The sequence below is a fragment of the Tiliqua scincoides genome, chromosome 1, assembly GCF_035046505.1.
Source record: "Tiliqua scincoides isolate rTilSci1 chromosome 1, rTilSci1.hap2, whole genome shotgun sequence".
In the NCBI taxonomy this organism is placed as follows: domain Eukaryota; kingdom Metazoa; phylum Chordata; class Lepidosauria; order Squamata; family Scincidae; genus Tiliqua; species Tiliqua scincoides.
In genome coordinates this window covers 227,585,631-227,604,479 of record NC_089821.1, presented here as the reverse complement: position 1 = coordinate 227,604,479, position 18,849 = coordinate 227,585,631, and the positions used below count along the sequence as shown (strand labels likewise).

Genomic DNA, 18,849 nt, shown 5'->3' with positions numbered 1-18,849 from the left:
GTCAGGAGGAAGTAGTGTGCTGTACTGTACTGTCATTTCATTCATGATGAATTTCTGTTCTCCTGTCAAGCTGTCAGCTGCAATTATAGCTTGCAGTCTTGTTGGGAAATCGTGCTGTGAAGCTCTAACAGCAGTGGTTTTCAAACTGTGAGCCGTGGCTCCCTGGGAAACTGCAGAAACCAGCCGGGGAGCTGGAATCCTCTTGAAAAACACACCTCCCTATACCAGGATAGGATTGTAGCCCTAATGGGGAGCCACAGCCAGTGGCCCAGTAGGTCAAGGGAGCCATCAGTCAAATACGTTTTAGAATCACTGCTCTGACAATAGTATTACTAACAATTTTTAGTAGTCTGCCAAAGCAGAGAAGTGTGTACATTTTGTAAAATGCTAGAATGTTAAAGGCCTGGATCTTGTGTGATTAAAAAAAGATACTACTATTTTATCAATGGATTAATACCCCAGTCCTATGCATGTCTATTCAGAAGTCAGTCCCATTTGAATCGGTGGGGCTTACTCCCACGAAAGTGTGGATAGGATTGGGCTGTCTATGAGGTATTGTTGAATTTGCAACTCTCCTGAATCATTATTTTACTGGTGCTATGCTCAAAACTGGAAGCTGCTCACTTCAGGGTCCTTGTTTCCCCACATTATTCACTTCAGTGCAGTATTATTTGATCTGTGACAGACTACTGCATATCATTTCGGAAATATTCATGGAGGATGGCTTGGTGTCCCAGGCCCTGTCTTTTTATCATAGGTATAGGATATGTGGTCATGCTGTGAGTATCCTTGGTCTCAGAAACATGGTAGCATTACATTTCTTAGGCATTAAGAAATACTTTAACATAACACTAACATGCTAACACTTAAATGATCAGAACTTTAGGTGCTCAAACCCTTTCATGCCTTTGCTGTGTTTCTGCACTGTATCAATAAGTTGGCATTCAGAACAGGTTGTGTTGGGTTTTATACTAGCAAGTCTTGATGACAGAAACACTACTGCACAACTACATCTAGTCACTGACACTTGATAATTTGGTAGTGTAATGTTGCCAGACTCAAATTACCTCATTTTCAATTGACTTCATGGCAGGCATGAAATTAAAACTTAACCTTATTTTTAGGATTATTACATATTGGTTCATAGAATATTAGTATTCAGGAATGGAGAGTTTTAGTTCTGTTGACTACAAATTGTTGTCATTCTCATTTAAACTGCACTGTGTTTGAACATAATTATGTCTGATTCTGTACTGCAGTTTTACAATTCTGCTCATGGTAATTTGCAGGCCAAAAACAGACATGAACAATATGTATTCCTCAAATGCTAACATTTTATAGACTTATTTGAAGGTGCAAGAACTGTTCATAGGACCTGGCACTATTTTACAGTTTTCCCATTTCTACACATGATGATAAGTGTGGGCAAACAGAATAGGAAAAGGAAAACTTGAATGAAGGTGCATATTGAATACTTGTACCTGATATTCTGTGCTCCCAGCAGCCTGTGCAAAGGTCTCTCCATACAGAATAATTTCTTTGGACACATTTGGGTCTGATTTGGTCTTTATGTAGACAACATTCAGTATATAAGCTCTAGGAAGACTATTGGATTATAGAAACTAATATTATAAAAATTGCCTTATTCTGAGGCAATTAAACCTCAAAATATTGCTTGAGAATAATATACTTTACTGTGAAATTGTATCACTTCACTTGTCTGTTAGCAAAATTGCCAATTGTTTGTCCAATTAAGAGAGGTAATTGTGCAGCACTGCTGTTATGAAAGCTAACATGACCCATTTCAAATGCCAGCTTTATAGGGCAAAAACATAGCCGGAGTGTTAGAGAAGCCTGAAATAACTCAAGTCACCAGAATTTTAGTATTGGAAAAATAAATTCATAAATTGCTCATTGTGACAGTCGTCCTTATCTACATCTTTCTACTGAATTGGGAACTGAGCAGAGGACTGGAGATTGTTTCTGACTTCACACTTTGTGCTTCGGGGTTATGTTAAGTTTCTTTGCAACTCAGCAAGATATCACCAGACCACCCCTTCTTTCTGTTCCCAGCTCAAAGCATGCAGCAACATAAACTCAGGTTAACTATGAAGTCCAATCAAAATTTGTGGACCTCTGTACATAGGTTTTGTTAGATTATTAATACAGTACTGTACAGTGCTGTGGTGTTTCTGGCATCGAATATCTTGGTTTGATAGTTGGCATGATCGAGTTAATTGCTTAACTGTGCAATCCTATGCATGTCTACTCCCAAGTAAATTCTATAGAGTTTAGTGGAACTTACTCCCAGGTAAGTGTATATGGGATTGAAACCAAAGACAGGTAAATGGAAAAGAGGCACTGATGTTTGAGCTTGATATTTTTGTGGCTTTGATTCAGGACTCATGAACTGTACACTACAATACTGTATACTACCAATTCCAGTGCTTCCATATCTCGGACCAAAACTGAGCATCTGTGTCCATGGCCCCATCTTTGGTTATATTCATGGTATCATAAAACTTACCACAATCCTACATGTGTTCTTGGAATGCAAGATAATGTACTGCAGTAAACCTACTTCATCTTAGTATGGTTATGTAGGAAGACATTAGTAGCTAGAGTGGCTGGCAGTTAGTGAAAATGTCATCCGGACACTGATTTGGCTTAGTGTAGTTTTCTGAGGGCATCCCATTCCTCTCTCTACTACAAGAGACAAGATGCTGCATAATTTAGTGTTGAAAATTTTGAGACCATCTTATTCTGAACACTTTATTCATTCAGTTCTTTCAAAAATATTGCAGAAGTATGTTTTGTGTGTGAAAGGTTACTCCATTTGTCTGTGTAGGAGAGTTTGAAGTCTAGGGCAGATAATGACTACTTCCTAGTATGTTAATGGGTTCTTATACTCTTTTTTTCTGATAGCTTACTCCTGCTTTTGTACACCCCTTTGCTCTTCTCTGGACTTCATCTGAACAGTACTACTTTGTTTCCATACTTCTACAGCCTCATAAATAATGGTCTCCTACTTCACTTGCACAGGTGCCTGCCCTTCTTTACTCTTGGTCCACAGTCTCATCCTTACCATCACCTCCAAATATCTTGGTTGTTTTAATTTTGCTTGTAATCCAAGTCTGCTGAAATGTCTCTAGTAAAGATGGTCTGTTTTTTTGCTTTGTAATTGAAGAGCCCCCTTTCAGCTATCATTCTTGACCCTGATTGCTTTGTTGTTTCTCTTCTCCTTGGGCATTCAAGACAGCTGTCCCCTTCTGATGGTGGTTATCTCTCTGACAGCAGTCCTTCACTGATCTCTGTTATGGTGATTCTTACCATAACAACAAGGGATCTTGCAGGTCTGGATCTACTTTTGTCCTTTTCACTTTCCTTCATTAATCTCATTTGTTTCTATGGCTTCTGCTATCACCTTTTGCTGGGGACTCCACTTGCTGTCCCTCTTTTTTTTTATCCAGTCTGCATCTTTTTATCCCTGTGATAACCCATTATTATTTCAAATTGAACTTGGGAATAAAAGGACCATTTATGTCCACTTTTCTCCCTCCTCACCTGTTAATTAACTATGGTTGTATACTGTCATTTCTCTGGTCCCTGAGGTTTGCAATCTTGAAGTTGTCTTATTTATTGAAGTATCATTTTTCTCCCCCTAGCCAAGTAGTTGCTACATTCTGTCGACTCTTTTGTAGCATCTCTGTGTCTTAACCTATCTTGTTTTCTGTTGCTTTGCAGTGTTCCTAATTTCATTTCTCATTTAAGTCTATGTCCTTTACCATAGGCAGGACCATTTAATTTGGCCCCATCCAGTAGGTGTACAACTTTTATTGCACCTGTATTTGTACAATATTTAGCTCACAATTGGCACTAAATGCATATATTGTGGTGATATTTAATATTCACTGCTTAGTGAATATATTTGTAGATAATATGAAATGTAGTAAATCTTGAACTACAAGACTTGACTCATATATGTATAGAAACTTGAACACATGTGTGTTTTTGATGTAGTTGACAGGGAAGTGTTAGATAATGTGCTGAGCATGTACAGTACATATCTGCTAGTTTACAATAATGGTTTATTAACCAGATGTCAGTGAATCTTCCTTAATGAAATGTCAAGTGCTTAAAGTTAACTTGGATGGGAGACTGCCTGGGAATACCGGGTGCTGTAGGCTTATACCATAGTCTTTCGAGACTGAAGGTTGCCAACCTAGGAGTGACATTATTTGACAGGGGGAAGAATAATTATTTTCAAAAGAATTCAGGTTGATGTGTTTCATAACTTGCAAGAATGCTTATAGTGATGGGAAGATGATAGGAACAGCTCCATCTTCAATTTGTTGTTGTGACATGTGCTTGGAATCACAGATTTGGAGAACTTGTACTGGCATATAGTGCTTGAGACCCCCTGGGAATACCGGGTGCTGTAGGCTTATACCATAGTCTTTCGAGACTGAAGGTTGCCAACCATCTAGTTATATAGTGCTGGGGTAATTACTATTTTAAAGGATCTGAATTTAGGTTAGTTCAATGTTGTAAATAAAACTGCAGAACTATTTACCTTGCCTAACCACACAAACTTGTTAGTTTAGTTAATGTTGCCTAAAACTGGGGAGGGGGGAGGGAGTGACAGGAGAGAGAGAAGGGGAACAAATTAGCTTGAAAAAAGCTTGCCAGTTAGACTGCCCACAAGCAATCCCTTGGGTTAATAAAATTATTTATGGTAATTAAAACCACATTATTTTTAAAATATTGGTTAGAAATATTTTTCTACCTTCTACTAATAAAACTGATAATTTGCTTTAGGAACATCAATGTATTATACTGTTGCACAATTCTCAGTTTTTCAATCTTGTTTCTTGAAACCCCATGTGAATTGCCTTATAAGTAGATACTCACCTATAAGGCAAGTAATTTCTGCCATAGTTTGTCTCTTTGTCTTATCTGTGGGTTAGGGCTGTTCAGGGATGTCTTGGCACTCAGGAGAAACCCAGAGGAGAGGAAGAGGACAAGTTCACTAAGTTTTCTTCTCCTTCCCCCCAGGCTGTTGCATTACACAGAAGGGGGAAGGGTTCACAGTATAGCATAAACTAGTGGTTTTCACACATTTAGCACAGGGATCCACTTTTTAGAATGAGAATCTGTCAGAACGCGCCAGAAGTGATGTCATGACTGGAAGTGACATCATCAAACAGGAAAATTTTAACAAACCTAGGCTGCAGTCCTACCCACACTTACCCAGGAGTAAATTCCATTTACTATCATTGTTAAAAGAATACACATAGTAGCTTGTTGAAAGTACAGGTCTGCAACGTTTCCTCAAATGTAGTCACATACCATGGTAGCAGCAAGTCTAATATATTAAAAATAAAATACCCACCTGAAATTGGTTCATGACCCAGCTAGTGGGTTCCGACCCACAGTTTGAGAAACACTGACTTAAACACTTTGTTAATCTCTTCAAAAAGGCTTAGATTCTTTTCCCTCTTTCAATCAAGCTACAGGGCAATTAGTTGCCAGGACACCCAGGCTCTGGGCGAGCTGCAGCCAAAGTTAACATTTTCATTCTTCCTGAGGAAAAAAGTAAGCCAGAGCTCAGTGCTTCCATTAATTCAAGTGCTTCCTCATTTTCTTTGGTAGGCTTACACCCATCCCTTCTGCACACTCATTTCATTTTGCAAATGTTTGGCAGAGGTCTGGTGTTTAAAACACCAGGATGTAGTCCTCATTTCCATCTGAAACAAAGTCCAGGGCTACAATTCAGCATAACTTTAGTTAGGAATAATACCCACGGAAAGCAATGGGTCTATTTCTGAGTAAATCGGATTGCAACTATGTGTAGCTGCACCTGCTCACACTCATTCTTTGTTGCTTGTCTCTCTGCTATGTGAATTGAATTGCACACTTCTAGTTATATGTTGTATGTTATATGTAGAGCCTCTGGCTTAACACACTAGGCACCTTAAAGAAGGATTTGATTAATGGTTCTACTGGTATGTTTGCAGTGCACTTTTTCTGATAATGTTTACGAAAAGGTTGTAAAGACCAGAATTTAAAAAGTTAATGAATAAAAATGTATTTTATGATCTTTTACTATATTTTTAATAGAGCCTGTACAGTTCTTAGATAGCAATTATTGGCAGTATTTACTACCAGTGTTTTGACTTGTTTTAATTGTGATTTATGTTTTTATATTCCGAGTTTATGTTACAAGTCGCTTCAGCTCACTTCAGGGAAGAAGGTGGGATAAAAATATAGTAAGTAAGTAAAATGAACAGTGGTGTCGCTAGGGGTTGCGGGTGATGCAGGCTGCACCGGGTGACATGCACTGGGAGGTTGACATGCTAAAACCACGGTGGTTAGGAGTAATACTGTCATGTTGTATACCATTGGATGTGGAGTTTCTAGCAGAATGCAATGTAAAAAAACCAGAGTGAAATATCTCCTAATCAAAAGTTATGGCCAAAAAACCGGAGAACAAAAAATGCATGGAGCCTTATGGAAATTGAAACTGAGCTGTATTGCACATTTACTCGCTAGTAGATGAACCTGCCTTAGTCCAGAAAGGGCAGGCTGAGAGGAATCCAATGTCACCAGAATGGTCCTGATCCAATGAATGCACCCCCCTAAAACACTTGAGAAGGAAGTCCCTCACTCCAAGCAGACCAATGTATTGAGCCCTATGGAAAGCAAAACTAAGCCTCACTGTTGTATTTACTTGTGAGTAAGCAAACGTACCTTGGCTGGTGGTCAGGCCAGGCAAAGGGGAATGTGAATCCATCAGAATGGTCCTGATCTGATGGAACTGGAGCTCAACAAATGCTCCAGGAGGCAACTTCCCCCCGCCCCCACTAAAAAGGATCAAAACAGAGGCTTCAGCTGATAAGGTGAACTTTTTTGAGACTTTCGAAGCCAGGTGAATCCTGACAGTGATCTGGTTTAAACAAAAGTTCTTAAATTGAACTGGGTAGGTCTGAAAAAATTACTGATTTTGGAGGGGGAGGGGGTGTTATTGCAGGCAGATTGCAGAGGAAATTCACTTGGTGGAACAGGGCTGTCTTCTGCTTATTTAATTATTTGTTTTCCTTTAATTATTTACGCTTCTTTATTTTAATTTGCCTGATGATGTCACTTCCACCATGACATCACTTCTGGTGGATCTTAGACAGATTGTCATTCCAAAAAGTGGGTCCCAGTGCTAAAAGTTTAAGGACTGCTGCAATAAGGTGTTAGGAAGTTGACACCCTGGGGGGAGGGTGTGACACCACTAGTGACTAAAATCACAGTTTGGAGAAATAAAGCCATCATGTTATATGTCAATCAATGTGTAATTTCATGCAGAATGTGTTATATCTTTGTTCTATCTAAAGATACAGCCAAAAAACCAATGGGGGCAGAGTGGTGGAGGCGGAGTGATGGCACATCCACACCCACCACCTGAGTGTTGCCCTGCCCACTACATGGGGGTAATGTGCTGGCATTCTGCACCAGGTGACACGAATCCTAGTGACGCCACTGATAAACATTTATTTTTCAGGATCTGGCCTTGGGTGAAATCAGAGAAATTATAGTCAGACACCTCTCTAAATTTAACTCCCCCACAACTTACCCGAGGGTCGTATAAAATGATTTTTTTGCTCAAAACCTGCCCTCGACTTTTCTTGTGAGATTGACTTATACTTGAGTATCTGCGGTGACCTTATAAAACTGTTTTATTCACAAGGAGCAGATTACCTGATGCATGTCCTTCCTTCTTACTACTTCCATATAGTAATCCTCCATTCTTGTTCTGTAGATACAGAGGAAAAGCCTCTTTTAGGGTACTAGATAATAAAGCTAAGTGGACTTGCCAGTGATTACAAAAAGTTGTGTGTTCAGTTCTTTTCAATTAGATTTATTTATAGCTGTTGCAGAGCAGGTGTGGGTGATACGACCGACCTCTTTCTCTCTCATATATGCAAAATTAAGTAAGGGAGAATCAACAAGTGCAGTGGGGCTGAATCTTGGAGGAAAAACTGGCAGCGGGTAACTATATGTGTCTGGTACTTTGGAACTAAATGTGTCCAGAGATTGTGCAAAGTTGAATCTGACAAAATGTTTTAAAGTTTCAGAGTTTCAATAAGTCTGTTCCTTCAGGTGCTGAAAGGGGGCAAGGACATGATACTCTTTGCCTGGAAATACCAGTTACACTTGGAGAATGTCCCTTGTTTAACGCTTGGCTTTTTTTGGTGATGTGTCTATTCCATGCAGTGGGTATGGTATTGTATCATGAACAGAGGAAGATATGGCAGTGGGGGCTTGGCATACCCATCTAGGATAAGGGGAGTGGTCAGAAATGTGCCCTTTTAAATCCTTTTCCTTGTCTGACTGGCCCTAGTTGGTTAAGAAATCATTTAATCTACTGCTATTAAATTCCTGGTTTGTTCACAATAAAACTTCAGTTACCCATTATATGATAATGAAGGAGTTGCTGGTTTGGCTTGTATTACCAAGAACTGAGTGAGTGAGGGTGAGGGGAGGGTGGTTCCTTCCATAATAAATCATAGCACATTGTCACATTATACCAGGAGTAGTTTGTTAGATGGTAAAAAGCAAGAAATTATTAGGTGGATCCAGTTTGTCTAGAAGAATAACTTCCTAGCGGATGAATGGAACATGTGCCCAGTGAACAAAATAGGCTTCCTGCATAAGGCTGCTTCCTCCTGTTGCGAGCAGTAATGGCCTAGGTTACTTTTTACTGCTTGTGTTGCTTGGGAAGAAGACACAATTGCATTGTAGAAAGCGTTAATGCAGATTGGATTGCAAGTTGGGGATCTCCTTCCCTATCATAGGAAAAAAATCTTATGGAAGGAGTGGAATCGCAAAGCATCCTAAGGCAGTTGGGTTGTACAGTTATATGTATGTATGTATGTATGTATGTGTGTGTATATATATATATATGTATGTATGTATGTATGTATGTGTGTGTGTGTGTATATATATATATATATATATGTATGTATGTATGTATGTATGTATGTATGTATTTGTATGTAGAGGTACTTCAGTGGAGTTTCAATAGCAGATGGATCAAGACCAAATGGTTCTGTCACATTTGACAAACTGAGAATGTGAACAGCAGCAGTGACAGGAATGATACATTTCAGAATGGCTTCTTGTTTACACTCTTATTTTGGTAGTATTCCTCTGAAAATTATTTCCACACATTTTTGTACTTGGAAATCCCCTAGTTAGTATCTCCTGTACTGAAAGCATGCAACAAACAAGCAGGACAAGTCTTGGAGAGAGGCCATAGCTCAGTGATAGACCACATGTTTTGCATGCAGTTCAGTCTCTGGTATTTCTAGACAGGGTTGAAAAAACTCCAGTCTGAAATTCTGGAAAGCTGCTGCCATTCTTCATAGGCAGTGCTAAGCTGAGATGGACCAAGGGTCTGGCTCAGTATACTGTATCTTTCTCAGTTTGTTTGAGACTTCAATGCTAACCACACTTTGCTGAGAGTAAGCCCCATTGAACAAAATAGGACTTAGTTCTGAGTAGACCTGGTTAGGACTGGTTAGAATCAGTGTTGGGCATATGGTTTGTATGAGGGAATTTTTGCCAACATTTGGCGAATGCCTCTGTGTAGTAAAATACTAGAAAGTTTTAAAGATGCTATAAGAATGCATAAGAAACATAAAATTAGACAAAATCCTAGATTTGACTGCAGAAGTATTGTTTGTAGAATGCAGTAATGTCAAAATTAGTATCAAAATTAGAACAGATGCAATATTATAACTGTGAAAAATGGGCACTTATTAAATACTGGAGAAGTATGCCTTTTTCTTCAACGCAGATGTAGGACATTTGTTTAAGAGAATTAATCCCCAGAGTAATTTGTGATCTTCAGATAAGCAAACACTGTGACTAAGGAATTCTGCCTGAGTGTGTAATATATGCTTTGTGTGCCAGGTGCTGCTTTGGCTTCTCTTCCATCTTGTTCATGCTCTTCTTCCCTCCAGTTTCATCTGCTCTAGAATCCTGTCAGGTTCCAGCTGAGGGGTCAGTCATGGGTTAGCTTGAATTGACAACCCGGCTAAAAGCCCCAAACAGTAGACTACAACCACTCCCTAACTGCCAGTCGGTGGATAGCTAGGTCATTTGACACCTGAGGTTGTGTCATTGGTCTGTTTTGAGTTAAGGCAGTCAATTAGCACCAGGACCCACTTTTTAGAAGGACAGTCTGTTGGGACCCACCGGAAGTGGTCATGACTGGAAGTGACATCATCAAGCAAATTAAAATAATTAAAGAGAAATAATTGAATAAGGGGAAGCAAGTCCTGTTCTACCAAGTGAATTTTCTCAAATCTGCCTGCAATAATACCCCCCCTACAAAAAAAATCAGTGAGATTTTCAGCCCTTCCCAGTTCAAATTAAATTTTTATATTTCAAGCATATCACTATCAGAGCTTTACAAGTCTAAAATAGAAAAAAAATTCTATTTCTAAATTCTAAAATTAAAAAAAAAAATCCTTACCTGCTCAAGCCTCTGTTTTATTCTTTTTATGGGGGAGGGGGCCTCCTTGTGGAGCATTTGTTGAGCTCCATGTTCATCAGATTGAGACCATTCTGGTGGCCTCACATTCCCCTATGCCTGACCTGACCATGAGCCAAGGCATGTTTGCTTACTTGTGAGTAAATGCAACTGTGTGATCTAGTTTTGCTTTCCGTAGGACTCAATACATTCATCAACTTTGGAGGGAGGGACTTCCTTCTCAATTTTCTGGGGGTTCCATTCATCAGATCGGGACCATTCTGGTGTCCTTGTTTCTCTCAGCCTGCCCTTTCCAGAGGACTGTGGCAAATTTGCCTGCTCATGAGTAAATGCATGATATGGCTCTGGTTTTTTGGCCATAACTTTTGATAGAATGGAGGGATTACTCTGGTTTTTTCATTGCTTTTTGATGTAAATTTCGCATCCAACGGTATATAGCATGATGGTATTATTCCTAACCACTGCAATTTTAGTGATTTTGGTCACTTGTGGTGTCACCTCCCCAAAGCACCAGCTCGGGTGGACTGCCCCCGCCTCCTACTAGCTACTCCACTGCTGCCAGTCATTATACTCAGGAATGGTAAGAGGCCTTTAGGTGTCCCAGCTGTCCAGAGGAGACCAAAACTCTCAAGTGCTCCAGAACTCCCTTCCTCCTGAGAACAATAATACCTTGCATTTTCATCTGGTTAGGACCAGAACATAAGAACAGCCCCACTGGATCAGTCCATAGGCCCATCTAGTCCAGCTTCCTGTATCTCACAGCGGCCCACCAAATGCCCCAGGGAGCACACCAGATAACAAGAGACCTCATCCTGGTGCCCTCCCTTGCATCTGGCATTCTGACATAGCCCATTTCTAAAATCAGGAGGTTGCGCATACACATCATGGCTTGTACCCCGTAATGGATTTTTTTTCCAGAAACTTGTCCAATCCCCTTTTAAAGGCATCCAGGCCAGATGCCATCACCACATCCTGTGGCAAGGAGTTCCACAGACCGACCACATGCTGAGTAAAGAAATATTTTCTTTTGTCTGACCTAACCCTCCCAACACTCAATTTGAGTGGATGTCCCCTGGTTCTGGTATTATGTGAGAGTTTAAAGAGCATCTCTCTATCGACTTTATCCTTCCCATGCATAATTTTGTATGTCTCAATCATGTGTGTCCCCCAGGCGCCTCTTTTCTAGGCTCAAGAGGCCCAAACGCCATAGCCTTTCCTCATAAGGAAGGTGCCCCAGCCCAGTAATCATCTTAGTTGCTCTCTTTTGCACCTTTTCCATTTCCACTATGTCCTTTTTGAGATGTGGCGACCAGAACTGGACACAATACTCCAGGTGTGGCCTTACCATCGATTTGTACAATGGCATTATAATATTAGCCGTTTTATTCTCAATACTTTTTCTGAAGATCCCAAGCATAGAATTGGCCTTCTTCACTGCCGCCGCACATTGGGTCGACACTTTCATCAACCTGTCCACCACCACCCCAAGATCTCTCTCCTGATCTGTCACAGACAGCTCAGAACCCATTAGCCTATATGTGAAGTTTTGATTTTTTGCCCCAATGTGCATGACCAGAGCATGGGTAAAAGTAAAAAATGGATGAATGTCAAAGCATAGCCTTACTTAGCCTGCAAATTTATTTTAGCTGATGAAAAATGTAAATAACCATATAACATGTACAAATGCATTCAAAACCTAAATAAACAGAAATAAAAGGGGGGAAAAAACATACGGACAAACATGGAAGGTTGGATGAAATTAGATAAAAGAGGAAAGCGCATGGACAAAATTTGAAATGTGGTTATAATTGAAAACTGCTGAAAGAGGAAAGCGATGAAAGTCAAGGTATTACTGTACAAGCAAGACATTCAGTGGTGTAGCTTTGTGATTGATACTGAATTTGGTTGAACCAGGCTTTCCCCACATAAAGGATTACACATTGCTGTAAAGATTAAGAATTTATTAAAACATTAAACTTAAAATTTTGCCTTATTTTAAATATTTGGCCTACTGTATGAAAACTTGTTTAATACAGCAGGCCAAACATTCATGGTGCCTGCTGAGAGCTGGAAGTGACATCATTAAGCAGATGATGGCAATATTTTTCCTTAACCACCTTGGGCATTTGCTTTGGCATGGGAGAAGTGGGGAACAGATTTCTTAAATAAATAAATGACCTGAAATAAGCACTTTTCTCACATAGGAACTCATTAGCTGGAATTGATTCAGCAGTGCTGCTTCTACCAAGGTGTCACTTTTCAGAGCACCTCTCAGCTGCTGAGCTATGCTTTAGCAGAAGTGGCACTGCTAAAAGGGTGACCTTCATGGTAATTGGGCTCTCCCGTATCTTGAAAATACTATCAATATTTGCATATTTTTCTCTTCCATCATTTGCAGCTCTTCCAGCTTCTTAGCAGTATAGCTGTCTTGGTCTGCCCTCCCCTGTAGCATTCCTTGCCTTCTGAGTCCTCCTTCCATCACTCCTTGCCAGAGCCTTGGCAGACACAGTAGGTAGGAAAGCCCAGTTATCATATGGGCTGGATAAAGAGCTTCTATGGACTGTATTCAGCCCACAGGCCTGTTTTTGACACCCATGACATAAAACAACCATAAGACTCTTTTTATAAAGCAGTTATGGTAATTATTCAGAATGCAGAACAGACAAAAACAAAGCTAAGTTCCTAACCTAACATAAATTAACCTCATCTGGGAACATAGCTCCTGAGTATGTGCAGGAAGTTGAGCCACTATACTTATTATAATATATTACTATTATTATACAACAGGACTATACGACAGCATGACTGGATTCTGTGTTGGGTCTAGCACAGTGAGGCCACTAGTCACATCCCAGGAAGGATTTTAATACCTGAGAGGCTACCTTTGGTAAGATACTAGCCAATTAGAGCAGCGGTTTTCAACCACTGTGCCGCGGCACACTGGTGTGCTGCAAGGCTGTCTCAGGTGTGCCGCAGGGCCAAGGAGTCAGGCGGCAGCAGCTGCTGCAAGTGTGGGAGAAGCAGCTGCTTGGAGCCTTGCGTGGCAGCAGGAGAAAAAGGGGCAGCCCACGAAGGGGCTTTGATGCTCCTGCTGTTGTTGGTGCATGTTGCGTGTGCTGATTGGGCAGGCAGCCAGAGAAGCCTGGAAGTGGTCCCAGTGGGCGGAAGGGTGGAGGGAGTGAGGGCGAGTGGCGAGAGCGAGGAGGGAGTGAGACCGAGCCAGAAGGTGGAAGCAGGTATGGAGCCAGAAGCAGCTGGCTGGATAAGGATCCTTGAGAAACCCTTCTCCTTGCCTGCAATGCCCCAGAGTGACCCTGCCTGCGTTGCCTCCACTGGCAAGGCTCTGCCACTAAGGGCGCTAGGCCATAATCCTATCCACAATTACCTAGGAGTAAGCCTCATTGACTATAATGGGGCTTACTTCTGAGTAGCTGTACAGAGGCTTGGTCGCACTCTTTCTTGAATAAATGAGCAGGCAAGTAATGCTTTTCTTCTCCCCCACCCACCCCTCCTGCACACACATTCTCCCATCATAATTACAGTGTAATTATTACATAATCTCTTACTGCCCTACCCCTCCCTTCCCTCTTCCCCACTTCCAAAGTTCAGAACCAGTTGCCTCCCACTCTCTCTCTCTCTTCCCCCACCCCACTGAATCCTGCACTTGTTTCAACCACATCTCCTCACTGCCCCTCACGCCACATTTCTCCAGCATGCTCAGTCTCATCTCTCTTTGCCAACACTTCCTGACATATCAGAGCATATCATAACAGTTTGAACAGACCTACCTCAAAATGTTGTTCTTCCTTTCCAGAAACCACATACACTTCCCACTCCAAGCTTCTTGGGAATTTCTTTCATTGTCATGTAATAATCTAAGGCTGCAATCCTAACCACACTTTCCTGAGAGTAAGCCCTATTGAACAAAATAGGATTTACTTCTGAGTAGACCTGGTTAGGATTATGCCCTTAGTTATATTAATTAAATTAATTGTAACATAATAATGTAATTAAAAACTAGTAGTGTGCCTTGACAGCTTTAGTGCCTTGTCAGTGTGCCGTGACCTGGAAAAGGTTGAAAATGGCTGAATTAGAGGCTTGGGACCCTCTGAAAAAGTTAGAAAAATGTTGGTAGGGGATAATTACACCACGTACCTATCTGAAGGCTCCAGCCAATCACAGGCCTGAAACCACTAAACATTCTAGATCAGGGGTGTCAAACTTGTTTCATACTGAGGGCTGAATAGCATTCATGATAACTGCTGAGGGCCAGAGGTGATGTCATTAGGCAGGAATTGATGTCATTAAACAAGTCGTAACCAAAAATAAGCACTTTTTCTCACTTAGGAACTCATTAGCTGAACAAATGACAGAAAGGAAAATATGCAAATCTTGATAATATTTCAAAGTATAGGACAGCCCAATTTTCATGTGGTCTGCCCTTTTAGGCGTAACATTGCAGCACTGCTCAGCAGATGAGAGCCTGAGGGCCGGGTAAAAACCTTCCATGGGCCACATCCGGCCCCCAGGTCTTATGTTTGACACCCCTAGATAGTGGTGTGCCAAAAAACTTGTCTGGGAGCAACCTGCCCTCCCTGTTCCTGAAACATCCAGCTGGTGCCAATTTCTAATTAACAGGCTCAGCACAAGATTTTGAAGGCCTAGCAACTTCTGATAATGCAGATGCCTTCTGATGGGAACCATTCCAATTAGCAGCTGTTCTGTGCCTCTATGTACCAGGAGACTTTAAACTCTTTGATGGATTCCTGAGTGCTTTAAGCCATTTCTGCCCATATTGCATATCTGCAACAGGGACCAAATGGGTACACCTGTGAGCCAGGCAAAAATGGGTTAAGTTGGAGTTTCATCAGTAGAATTTTACCAGTTCCTTACACTGGGTTTCTAGACGTTCTCTATATAAGAGAATGCTAGTCATGGATTCTCTTGTTCTAATAAGACTGGCTTCCGTTTGGGTGATCCAAAGTTGGGCACAATATTTTTCCTTAGAATCATTAAAATACAAGCATGGATTTTGCAAGTCTTATGTGGACTGGATTGTATCACTGGGCTTTTTGTTATACCTGATATCTACTTCGTAATCACTCAGGGACCAATCCTATCCAACTTTCTGGCAGAGGTGGCTAGTTCTGCATTCACACAGGCCAATCCTCTAAGGCAGGAGTGTCCAAACTTTTTGGCAGGTGGGCCATATCATCTCTCTGACACTGTGTCGGGGGCCAGGAAAAAAAGAATTAATTTACATTTCAAATTTGAATAAATTTACATAAATGAATATATTAGAGATGGAACTTATATGAATGAAGGTCTTGCAATAGTTCAAGGCCTATAAAAGGCCTTTGCTGCTGCTGCTGCATCACAGATGTGAAACAGCAAGCAGTGGAGGGAGCCCTTGTCCCACAGCTCATGTGAGAGGTCGAACAGTTGGCTGTCATGCTGAGAGCAGTTGCATCAGGCCAGCGTGGGCTCCAGCAAGTCTCTGGAGGACCAGAGGCTCATTGGAGACTGGAGTCTCCCTGAGGATTGGGAGTCCTCAAGGGCCACTAGTGGCCCCAGGGCCGGGGTTTGGGCACCCCTGCTCTAAGGGCCCAATCCTATCCAACTTTCCAGTACCAGTGCAGCTGCAATGCAGCCCCAAAGTAAAGGAACAAATGTTCCCTTACCTTGAGGAGGCCTCTGTGACTGCCTCCCACAAAAGGATGCCGCACACACCCCATTTGCATGGCTGCACTGGCTCTGGAAAATTGAATAAGATTGGACCCTTAATCTTCATATTGTTGCTTAGGGTATTAGTATATTTTAAAAGTCAGAATAGTCTGCTATTTCTAATAATTGGAAGGCCTCCTTTTTCTTGAAGGAGTAGATTAGAGGAAGAGTGTGAGTATCTTTATTTCCCAGTGTTGGGCAGAATCCAGAACATTGTGTTCTCAGACTTCATCTACCACACAGTTCATAGGAGAGCTTAATTAGTGCTTGCTCTATTTTGAAAGCTTTCAAAATACTTGGTCTCCCTTGGATGAGAGATGGTATCCTGCATGTTAATAACTAGAAACATTAAGGGTATCTTATGGAGAAAGATAGGGGTGTGGGTGGGATTCACATTTAAATTTCTATGTTGTTTGGTTTTTGTCATTTATCTCCTTTTCTGTTAGCATTACATGTTCCAGATGAAGCATAGTAGAACACAGTGGTTTGAGCAGTATGTATTAAGTATACATTAAGTAAAATTAAGTATTATACATTAAGTATACATTAAGTATGTATTATTTCTCCCCTGGGGGCTGGGGATAAGAATAGGCCCTCAGTTTGGCTGTACTTGTCCTAAGAGGCGACTAAACAGCCACTGGGTAGATGGGACTCGTTAGCCTGGGAAGGCAGCTCGTCTAAGAGAAGGAAAACTCTGATCCCAAACCTCTACTGCCTTGTGGCTACATCCAGTTATGGAAAAGGCTTCAGGAGTCAACCTCGAGGCAAAATCCGGAGCCGGAGTCCCTGAGGCAGTTCATGGCTGAACACAGTCACGTTCTGGTAACTCCTGTGATGCCGCTGGAACCAACCATATTGGCCTCTGCCTTTCCGTTGGACCATTTCAGTGATGTGGAGAGGGGGGATTTGCTGCATGGGGAAACGGTCTATCCTCCATATCTACTTTACCCAGGCTTCGCATACTGGAGAGGACACTGTTCCAGAACCACCATTCAGAGCACAATACCATAGTTTTCTGAGACTGAAGGATGCCAACAACAATAATTAAGTGCTCCCAGAAACAATTACAATTGTGTTACTATTAGCACCGTAACTTTTAATTTTTAAAAATGTATAGTGTGGAAAAATGGAATCTACTTTACATATGTTCAGAAGTAGTGTACCACTGAAGCCAGTTGGTGGAGGGCCAATCATGGGAGAGGACTAGTACATTATGGTCCTGCTTGTGGGCTTTCTGAAGGCATTTGGTTGGTGCTGTGGATAATAGCTTGCTGGCCTACATTGACTATGGTCCAGATCAGTAGAACTGCCTTGTGTTTGCATGGATGGTAGAAAGAAACTTTAAAAAATGCCTATAATATATTAGTGGAAATCTAATAAATTTGTGTGTCATACATGGTGAACTTGACATTCCATTAAGTGCAGACAACTTGGGGTGGGGGAATATTGAATATGTCTGGGATAACCACTTACCATTAAATGGTGGTAATTTCTAGAACTTTTCTGAACTAAAATTATGTTGGTTTAAAAAAATTTTATAACGGTATACTGTGAGGTCATGGTATCTTAGCATCTCATTTCCCATTCCCTGCTTTTATAAGAGCCATGAATAAAAATTAGACTAGCTACTTCATATATCACTGTTCAAGAAGTTGCATAGTCTTCCCTTTCCATAAATGTGATAGTGGTTGACTTGGGTTCTAAGATGACATATCAATTTTACAAGGCAGAATTGAGTACTTCTAAAAAGCCATGTTATGGTACATAATTATTTATTGACCGCCATCTGATTTATGTTGCAATTTTGCCTCTGATTTTTCTTTGTAAGATATGGTGTTGCCCACCATATTAAGCTTTTTACTTTTCTTTGTGTTTGATCTAGAGAAAGGTCTTCATTTCACAGTACAAGGTTTTCAGTCAAATGGCAAGATTTTATTTATTTCTTCTGTACTGTAACAAAGGGAGTAGTTTTGTATAGAGTGGTGGTGCCAGATACATCTGCTTTTTCCCCCCACTGCCATTTACTCATGGTAGTAAAAAGTAAAATACAAAATAATATTTATTTAAGGAATTCCTAGATTATAGATAATTTTAAAAATTGAAAAATATAAGAAAATTATATTTGTAGTTTGCCAGCTCCTGCATGGGATGTTGCCTTGCCAATAAGCCTCTTGTTCTTTAGTGTAGAAAAAATAATGGACAGTTCAAGTCATCTTTAAAAGAAAACATGGTTCTGCACATGCATTGCAGAATACACACAATTCAGTTCTGGAACCTATAAATTGATAACTGACTAATCACTAATAAATACTGTTAGATAACTCTGATTTAAAAAAAAAAACATTTTTAGGGTTGTGTAATATTGATCTAATTCATAATTAGGTTGGCTCTCTCAGCCTCACGTTGCTAGTCATTTTTATACAGTTTAAGTAACTGCTGTAATTTTTTGGAGCCTGACAGGAAAAGGCCTTTAGCTGTTCTCTACAGGGAAGGAAACCTGGTTATTTTGACATAAAGGGGGTGTGGTACCAGATGTGAGTTTTAAAGGAAGTCGAATACTTTTGTATATGTCTGTTATA

General features: G+C 40.7%; 1 protein-coding gene across 1 annotated transcript in view; it reads left to right on the top strand.

Annotated features, from left to right (window-relative positions):
• Nucleotides 1–18,849, top strand: part of EGLN1 (egl-9 family hypoxia inducible factor 1) — a 34,890-nt gene that overhangs the window by 1,595 nt on the left and 14,446 nt on the right. The gene's annotated exons all lie outside the window — the stretch shown is intronic.